Below are 10,532 nucleotides of genomic sequence, written 5' to 3'. Positions count from 1 at the left end.
GGGCTGGCCGCCGCCCCTAGGGTGGAACCCTAGGTGGAGGCGCAGCCCTCCCTCTCCCCCTATATATACTTGAGGGGTTTTGGGGCTGCCAACACATGAGTTTCACCTCTCCTAGGCGCAGCCCTACCTCTCTCCCTTCTCCTCTCCCGCGGTGCTTGGCGAAGCCCTGCTGGATTGCCACGCTCCTCCACCACCACCACGCTGTTGTGCTGCTGCTGGACGGAGTCTTCCTCAACCTCTCCCTCTCTCCTTGCTGGATCAAGGCGTGGGAGACGTCACCGGGCTGTACGTGTGTGGAACGCGGAGGTGTCGTCCGTTCGGCACTAGGATCTCCGGTGATTTGGATCACGACGAGTACGACTCCTTCAACCCCGTTCTCTTGAACGCTTCCGCTTAGCGATCTACAAGGGTATGTGGATGCACTCTCCTTCCCCTCGTTGCTGGTTTCTCCATAGATAGATCTTGGTGACACGTAGGAAAATTTTGAATTTCTGCTACATAACCCAACACTCTTATCTCATGTACTCGTCTTCTCATCTTTGTTTGTGCATAGTCTTTTCTGTACATGTGTACAAGTTGTATGTCTACAAGTTGTTCGATGAAAATCAAAGCAAGCTTTTGAGTGATGTTCTGTTCTTTGCAGAATAGGGATTGACAATTGGTCAATATACTGAACGGATACATTCACTGGAAATGAGGGGCTGTTGATGTTGTGGGCTTGATTGGCTTTGCAGGTTCCAACCAGATTGCTTTGCAGGTATTATGCAAGAATTGTTTTCTTTATTATGAGAAAGCTCAATATTTTTTTGCTGTGAATTACATATGTAAGTGTTATGTGTGATCGTTAGATTGTAGCAGAGATACTATATACAGGGTGTTAATTGTTCAGTTTGCTTGCTTGTCGCTTATCTACACAGTTATACAGGGTGTTAATTGTTCAGTTTGCTTGCTTTTCGCTTATCTACACAGTGATGCGTTGTTTTTAGTTTTTCTACTTGCTTAGTTGGCTAATAAGAACATAAGTGTACATGATTACTGCACTACATGATATCTTATAGTATTGTTGTTCAGTGATATTAATCACAATTTGCAAGAACAAAGATAAATGTTGGTCCCCTTTTAGCTAATAATAGGGACTCACTGATTAGTAGCAAAAAACAGGATCAAGTGCAGGCTTAATTTTCTTTTACAGGTTAAGGATGAGGCCTCAATTATTATCCTTTTATTATGATTATTGTGTATAGCATGTCCGTTATTCTCATCCTATCTGATTGTTGAACTGCACTTGATCATGGTTGTTCATACTCTTAATTATAATAATTGTTGATCTGTAGGCCCATGTTTGATCTGTAGGCCCATGGCCGTGCCACCGCTTGTGTGAGCCACGACGGCGCTGCCTGCACGCCTGCCCCAAAATGCTGCCCCGACCCGAGCCGCCGCTGTTCGTCCGGAGAAGCGCGAGAAGAAGAAGATGGGTAAGCTCCTCTTGCTCTTTTATTGCCTAGCTTGATTTAGTTCCTCTCCTTTACAAGTTAATACGATGTAATGTGTCACATATTTAGAAAGCTAATGTGGGGACACATATTTCAGAAAATAAGCAATATTAATAGAGCAGAATAAGAGGCTGGTGAAATGATGGTACTCTTCCAATGTTTAATTTTGTGGAGAAATAATGGCTGCAAGAACATCTAATCCAAAGTTTGATCCTGACAGAAAAGGCCGAGCACTCTCCTTAAATCATTATGCTTTGTGCCTGTCAGTGTTATATTGTCATCACATTTTTAAGACCAAGGAAATAAAAACATTGTTTGTTTAACTCGTAGGTAGTAGAGCATGGCAACAGGGAGACTCATAGCATTTTGTGAAGTTGCAGCGACACTGGATGGTTTGGCTGGTCCACAACACTGTCTCAGGTAATCTTGATTTACATGGTGAATGTTCACTGTTGCATCATGATGAACTTGTGCTTGCCCTCCTGAAACAAATTCTTCCTAATAAATTGCTTGGGGACTACCAGGGCAACCTTTTGATATAATGCATGAACCCAACTTGCCAAAAAGAACCTTTAACTTGAACACATGTTTTTGACAGGAGCAATGAATATGGTTTATGGTTTTGACTAATTAACTTTATATTTGCTCTAGCTTAGTTATCACTTGTTAGGCCACAAGTTTGGTCTGACTTTGTAACTATCGCCAAAAGTTCAGTTTTGATATATCATCTACTGAACTATCATTTTTGTGCACCTGTTTTTGTTACCTGTGTTTCTGAACCAAGTGCATCAGTGTGTTTAGTTGGGATTAGCATTTTATTCTGGTGCTTAAAATGCCTCTGTTTTTGTTACCTCTGTTTCTGAACCAAGTGCACCAGGGTCGAATTAGTTGCTTAATCCATACACTGTGCATTAGGTTCACAAGCATTAGTTGCTTAATCCATACACTGTGCAAAACTTCTTGGGCAGATAATCGTGTAGTTAATGCTTGATGACATATATATTTAGATAGGTGAATTATTAGAGGTTGGTCCAGATATCCAAGGTTAAATCTATGCCTACATCTTCCAAAGTTCTTTGGAAATGATCAATCCTTCAGTTTTTTGGTGTTGTTCTTGGATTTGTACATATGTATGTTTCCATTTTGCTCCATTTACTACTACACAATCCTTGATCATTTTTTAGATTTTAGATAACTAATGGTTAGTACATATCCTTCCATTCCATGAATTAATTTTAATTTGTCTGGGTTAAGCTCTATGTGTGTGCAAGCTTTACAAAACCAAGACTTAATCCTAGCTAACCTGAAGGTGCTAGCTAATCAAGAACAGTGTAAAATGTTGTGTGGCAATATCGGCATTCTGGTCGCTTTCACTAACACTATTATTGTTGATGTTGTACAGAAAATTATATTTGAGGGTTTGCTGTGCTTCCTGTAGGTTTATACAGCGTGGCATGGCACGCGTACTATATTATTGAGCTATCATCTTCTGGTTCTGGATTTATGGTGGCGGTAGTATTGACGCTGAAGGAATGGGAGGGAAGGACAAGCTCGCTCTTGTGCTACCGCTAGGTGAGGTGATTGACTCGGGGGTGTCTTTTCTCAAAAAAGACAGGCTCAACCATGAGAGCATGAGATCTTTGCACCTGTATGTCTTTTTATTGGCCATTTTGCTAAATAGTAATTACTAAATAATTGTTTCTGATAAACAGGGATGCCTTTCTTACACAGGTTGTTTGATGCGTTTGTGCTCGTCGGCGGGACGGTGCAAGGCGCAACTCCGACGCGGTTCCTCGTCGGTTGGACGGCGTTCAGGCGCAACCCCGGCGCGCACTGAGTATTGCCTCGGCTACAACCTCCCTCGGTGAGCTCCATCTTCCTCCTGTTCCTCTGCTTTGTCTACTGTATGTGACATCCAGAAATAAGGGAAGAAGGCTCCTACAAGCTCTCTCAGAGCTCAGGCACTCTCGGCCGTCGGATCGTTTCCCTTGATGCGTTCTTGTCCGTCCGATCGAGATCTGGAGAAGCCTGGGCCGTTGGATCTGGGATTGACACTGCTGGAATGAATAGTAATGGCAACAAAATGTAAATACCATGCCCTCACCGGGGCATTTTGGTCATTTCGCGTAGGGGGGGGGGTATAAAAGGTACATCAATTTACTGAATATTTCTAAGCTTTGATCTGCATGACCACGGTGACAATATAACTAAATAATGGAAGAAACTTAAGGGTAGACACCACATGAATTTTTTATTTGAATTTACAATCAGACACTTGAATTTAGCTTCATACATATCATATGATACCTTGGAAGCCCATATTGTAAATTTGATCCGTCTCCATGACAGAATCTCATTGTAGAATTTACCTTCTGTTTTTGAATGCCCATGTATTATGTTGCTCTCTGATTCAACTTATACGCATTTAGCAGTTTAACTTTACCATGTTATCCTGTTCTTACCATACCATGTCTATGATAATTGAGGCAGCGACAAGCACAAATATGCCCTAGCTTTGAGGTAAAAATATGTTCTGAACTTAAATTAGAGCTTCACGCATCATTATGTCGCGAGTCACCAAAAAAACTGCATTGCAAAACTGTATGCTTTTCTTTCGATCGTATGACATCTTAATCCTTTTAGGTTGGCATCAAACTCTACGAGTGGATTTTTATTATTGTGTTGAGACATGCTTTGATTTCTATTAATTGGCCAATATTTGATGTCATATTTTCTTTAGATGCATCACTTACAGTTATCCTCTGATTTCTGTTAATTGGCCAATATTTTTTCTGGAGTCATAATTCTGTTATAACATCTCCTTGCCTTTTTTGCTTTGAAAAACACCGTTGATCATAAGCTGATTGCAGCGGCAGGGTTGTGAACTTTAAGCATACCTAGGATATTTATATTTTAGTTGGCAAATAGTTATGCCAATTTTGTGATTTATCTATTATCTATTTCTTTCACCTTTGAACACTTTGAATATACTAGCCCATATTGTTCATTACTGATGTAAGATGAAGTTTTTAGAGATAGACATATTAAATCTGGGTGAAAGAAGTACATCACAGGTGAAATATCACGATGGCATTATTATCATGCACTCGCTTCGTTCCTAAATATAAGTCTTCTTAGAGATTCCTTTTAGTTTTTTTAATCGGTGGCTTGCTAATTAGGCAAAAACAAGATACTAAATCATGCCAAACAAAAGAGGCAACCATTTAATCAGCAAGATTTTCACAACACTACATCGGTGGCTTGCTAATCGGTGGCTTGCTTGCATGATGATAAGTTTTGACCACAAGAATGTTCTAACAAATCTTATCCTTGATTGCAGCTAAAAGAGAACTGACTAGGCCCCGGTCATCTCCACCCCTGACGGTGCTCCTAAATGTGCTACACATCGCCTCCTTGGCCGCTTCGGTGCCGGTGGCGTTCGTGCTCGTCGGCGGGATGGTGCAAGGCGCAACTCTGATGTGGTTCCTTGCCGGTTGGACGGCGTTCAGGTGCAACCCCGGCGCCCACTAAGTACTGCCTCGGCTACAACCTCCCTCTGTGAGCTCCATCTTCCCCTGCTCACATGGGTAGGGCTATGATGATCAGTTATGGCTGATATAGGCATGCTCTCGAGCAATCGAGGCACTTGTGGGTACTAATTTGGATCCTCCCTCATTTCTTTGAGCTGTTTTGATCACGTTCTTATTTTAGTGGCTCTGTCCTTGGATGGTCATTTCTGATGAGTGATAACCAGGGCAGTTTCACCCTCGTAAGAACATATTGATCCAGAAATAAGAGAAGGAGGTTCCTACAAGCCTCCTCAGAGCTCAGGCACCTTCGGCCATCGGAGTGATTTCATGATGCAATTCTGGCCGTCGGATCTCGCTCCGGATTGATCTAGGTCGTTGGATCAAGCCTGAACTCCTGTAGTAATGAATAGTTACTCCCACGGTGAGATATCTCATGCCACCATGTTTGAATCACGTGCCCCATCGGTCGAAAGCAATTCTTGCTAGGGCGATGATGATTAGCCGTGGCTGAAACAAGTGTGCCTTTGAGCAACCGATGCACCTGTGGGTATCAAGTTGGATCCTCCCTCTTGTCTCTAGAATCCTTTTTGATCCTGTGATACTTATTGTTCTGTCCTTGGATGGTCATTCTTATTGAGTGATAACCAGGGCAGCTCCACTGTATAAACAGGTAGATCTGGTGATGAGAGATGATGGGGGTAGATTATATGATCGAGAAAAGGCAAATCTGAGCCCACTGTGCATTGAACCCTAAACCTTTTTTATTTGTGTTTAAAGGTGTTGTTTATTTATGCTCCGGTGTTTATAGCCGTCTTGTGTAAAGATTTCTTCTCTCTCATACCTTTATTGCATATAAGTTGGTCTTGATCTTTTATTGTTTGTTGTTGGTCCTTGATCTAATCTGGTTAAGAGTAAGTTGCACTTTGTTATTCTGGGATAAGCGATGGTTCAACAATGTTATTGGTTCTTCATGAGGAGTTCAGAGAAGGATTTATGCCAGTAAGCTTTCTTCCAGGTACCCACACTTCTCTCTTCCTCCTGATTAGCCTGATCTCTTTTTATGTGTCTACAAGTTGTGAATTACTTATTAAGTGTTATGTTAGATCATTAGATTGTTGCAGAGATATTATATACAGGGTGTCAGTGTGTTGATTGCTCTTGCTTGCTTGCCGCTTATCTGCACAGTGATGCGTTGCTTTTAGTGTATTTAGATTCAAAGGGGGCGCAAGGTCGTTTGAAATTTTGCCAATGTTTTTATAAAAATGGTATCTTCAAAGCAAACCATATCTGTGGAAGCGCCTTAGATCTGTTTTAATTGCAACTGGCCATTTGCTTTCTTGAGGTGGAACTATCCACTGGTTCTTACATCTTAACTCTATGTGATTTCTGAGTTCTAACTTGTTGTTTCTCATAGTTTTCTAATATTTCTCCTCATTGTACTATTTATTTCAATATCTGAAATAAGGATGGCGATCTTGGTGGCTTTTTACTCGCACTTTGATAAATCCATATGATATTTTCAGGAAGAGTTCAATCTACTTCTTCGAATTCAGGCAGCACAAGGAGGGCCCAGTGGTGATCTGGCTGACGGGAGGACCCATGTGACAGGCCAGTTTCGGGCATTCATTTCATGCCCCAAGTCTTGCGAGTTATACCCATGTCGAGATTTGCTATGGTTTATTATGTTTTTGTTTCATGTTTATTTCAGGTTTGCTTTGTGGCCTCAAATCCAATGTATCCTTGATTCTGTATTTATTAAATAAATGCATGCATTTTGCGCTCAGTTCTGTAACATAGAAGTTTGGCGTGCTCCTTTTCATCTCCAGCTAACTAGTCCACTATTTCTCTGGTTTATAAAAAGGAAAATATTGTTCTTTTTGTAGCTCAGTGGTACTTATTGCCTTACTGGATGTTGATTCTTAAATTGCCTAATTAACAAGCAACGGTTAAATGTAGATGGTTATCCTTTGCCACTCTTTAGTAATATATCTGATTTAATTTTCCATATCCTGTTAATGACAAAGATGTTTATGTGTGTGGACGTGTGTGTGCGCGACTGGATTAGGATTTAAAGGTTGGGTCTCCTCTGATTTAGTTACATGCATATCTTCCACTATGTGATCTTCCCCGTCCTACGGACCATATAGAATGTGTGCTCGCCCTCTATGAAAGATCAAACATTTACTTCCTCCTCCTATTCTAATGCCGACGCTTTGCTTTTGTTATTGCAGATCGACTCGCAATGTTGAGCAGATCACCATGTTAAAATACGAGCATTTAGAGAAGTGTGTGCTCGCCAAGGACCCAATTGGTTTCTGAAGAGTTGGCTGCATATCGTTGGTGTCCGATGCACAAACAAGTATACATGAGGTCTGCCCCTGGTTTTACCTTGGTTTTGTAGTTAGCAAATCAAAACTTTTTGGACTGTTCAATTTTAATTACATTTAGTTAGTCTTTCATCCATACATGTCTTTGGGATGCCATGATGTTAGGAGCCCCTTAATTTCCACTTCCTTTTGGGTGTGAGCATTGTTGATTGCTAATAGCAAAGAAATTCAAAAAATATGAAGAATATAAAAGTAACTTATTTTTTTGACATGGCTTGATTTAATTTTTTGTGTACATGTTCTGTGATGAGATAGTCATGTCTACCAGGTCCAGTATTAGATTTTTTTTAACTCAGCACCAACAACCCCAATTTAAATGAAATATAGATACACACAATATTTGTAAGCTACGTTATTTAGACAACGGGATAATTAGAGGTGGTCATAGATATCTTGGTCAAACCAAATAGATAAAGAACACACATGAATCCAGGCTTGTGCTCTGTTTTGTATTTCTCATGTACGACCAGAGTCTGCATATATGTTGTAAGCTAGAACAAATTGTACCCACCAAAACCTATTTGTGTGTACGACTAGAGTCTGTGTGTATGTGTTGTAAGCTAGAACGGTTTTTACCCACCAAAACCTATCTGTGTGTATGACGGCGGCGGGGCACGGAGGCGGGCGTGGGTTGGGGTTTGGAGGGAGAGAGAGAGAGGCGAGGCAGGAGGAGGAGAGGGGGCGGTGGGAGTCTAGGAGGAGTTGGTGGCTAAGTAGACAGATGATATGAAATGCATCAATTGAACTTCCTACTAACCTAAACCATGTTCACTACTAACTAATCGTTACCTGTTTGACCACATAGTTGGGACCGGCACCCCCACATAGTTGTTCAAGGAATTACTACTTCATTTCTGCCCTTGGCTTTCTTTTTCTTGGATATTGTAGCCTCACTAGGATGGATTAAGAGTGTCATTTGCTCCCTTTCCCTAATCAAATAGGACTTCCAAAATAATGAGACTTGCACTCATTTTTATTTGTTTATCTCTTTAGTTTCTGATTACAACTTATGTTTCACAAATATATGCAGGTTTCTACTCTGTTTTAGTGGTCCTTAGTTGATCTCTTTGATTTCTGATTACAACCTATCTCTGATTATAAGTGATTTTGGTGTTGTTTGTACTTGGTACTTCTCATTTCAGAAATTAGTAGTGATCCTGGTATTCAACCATTAGAGTTTAGTGAGAACAACCAAAGGAGGAATGAGCTCAATACATGTTTAGCAGCTTCTACTAAGTAAGTCCCCCTAAACCTTCAAATCCAAATAAAATAAAATTTCAAGAGTATGTTCTCCACATATGAAATAGATAAATGCTGACATGCTTGCTGCATCTCATCAGATTGCAGGTCCAGAAGTTAATGGACACGCTTGTGAATCATGGACAACCTCGGCCTGGTACGGGGGCTCGAGTTTGAGCTCTTGCTTGGCTTTAGCTGCAAACATGGAACTTCAATTCACCTAAAACGAATCGGATCCTTGTGTCAATTATTGTAGTGATTGGAGGCCCATTGTGTGTGACCATGATGTAGGCATTCACTCTAGGATCTGAGAATAATTTGTTGATCCTGTTTGGAAGATAGTGGTTAAATAGTGATTTTAACCACTTATTTATATTTTTTTCTTTTGTTGTGTTATGTATGGAGATGCAGATAGTGGTTTTAGTTTTGGTAGTTTGAACTGCTATTGATTATGTTATTGCAAGTGGTCCTTGCTCAGCACGGTGACCTCAAGGATGCCTCTTGAAAATTAGCATCTTTATTATGAGATTGAGGCGATGTAAACTTGAATTTAGAATCAACTTTGTGCTCTTCGCGAAATGTGTACTCAGTTTATTTCTTTCGGATTTGGTGGGTTGGATCAAGGCTCTTGTATTTTATAGGGCAATGCATTATATCATTGATGTTTTGCATATATGATTGCAACCTGTGCTAAACTTGCCTTTCTACTACCGCTTGGCCAAGTCGTTGGGGCCGGCACCCTCGGGCCAAGGCGCGTTGCCGATCTAGTATACCATATGCGCTGCGCTTGAACCTTGCTTCACACAGCTGTACGTTGCTCTGATCGAATGATTATCATCCAACCATGGCGCCCCGCTCCTCCAACACCTCTTGGTCTTCCTCTCCGGCGCTCCTAGTCGTCGTCCTCGCTGCCTTACTCATCTGCTGCCCCATGCCATGCTCGGCGGGCATCCGAAGTAACAATAACACCAACGGTACTCATTGCACTCGATTCGTGCTGTACATGTAAACTAAGCACGTATGTTTGGTATTCGGGCGATGCAGGTGGTGTGTACTACGGTTCTTACGGCGGGCCTCCAGCGCCGCAGGGCGGCCGGCCGGTCCACGCGGGGTGCCCTTGGTGCGGCCCCGCCGCTCCTCAGCCGCCGACGCCGGTGGTGGCAACCGCACAAGACCGACCTGCGGCCACGGATCAGCAGGGGCGCGGACGCCGTCTGTTATCTGCCGAGTGAAAAGACCCATGGGATGAGCCGGCGTTATCTGCTGTGTCGCTCCAAGGGACTGAAGAAATAAGCTCGCCGTCAACTGTTATCTAGCATTGATGCTATGTGTGATATGTTTGCCGTTTTGGACATTATCTTATTTTCTTACGCAATAAAGGTGCATGGGACGCTCAGCAAGAAAGATAGTCCATGGCCCCATGCTTTGCTATATAGAGAGGTTTTTACAGCATATGTGATGTTATATGTGACATAATAAATATGGATCTACTATAAATATGAGGCCTGGAATAATATAGTGGACACAGTGTATCATGTATTCAAATCTTGTCTTATATCTTATCTTTTTCTTATCTTAAATATTTTGAGTCTACGGAATGGACTTTACTCTGTGTCTCATATTACTTATTTGGTTCATGTGCTCTAGTCTGGCATCATTTTTATGGCATGCATTCTGTGGCATGGATATTCGCTACAGATGGCCGTTAACTATGTGTGGCTGGTCATAGTGGAGAGTAACTTAGACTAGTAACATGCATATGTTACTAGTCTATGTTACTACCTCTATAGTGCATAGTATCATAGGTGGTCTCATTTATTACCATGCATGACACATAGTAGCATCACATTTACTATGTTACGGTATTTACATATGTTACTATA

Source organism: Triticum dicoccoides, chromosome 3B, assembly GCF_002162155.2.
Source record: "Triticum dicoccoides isolate Atlit2015 ecotype Zavitan chromosome 3B, WEW_v2.0, whole genome shotgun sequence".
In the NCBI taxonomy this organism is placed as follows: Eukaryota; Viridiplantae; Streptophyta; class Magnoliopsida; order Poales; family Poaceae; genus Triticum; species Triticum dicoccoides.
This window is presented reverse-complemented; position numbering follows the sequence as displayed.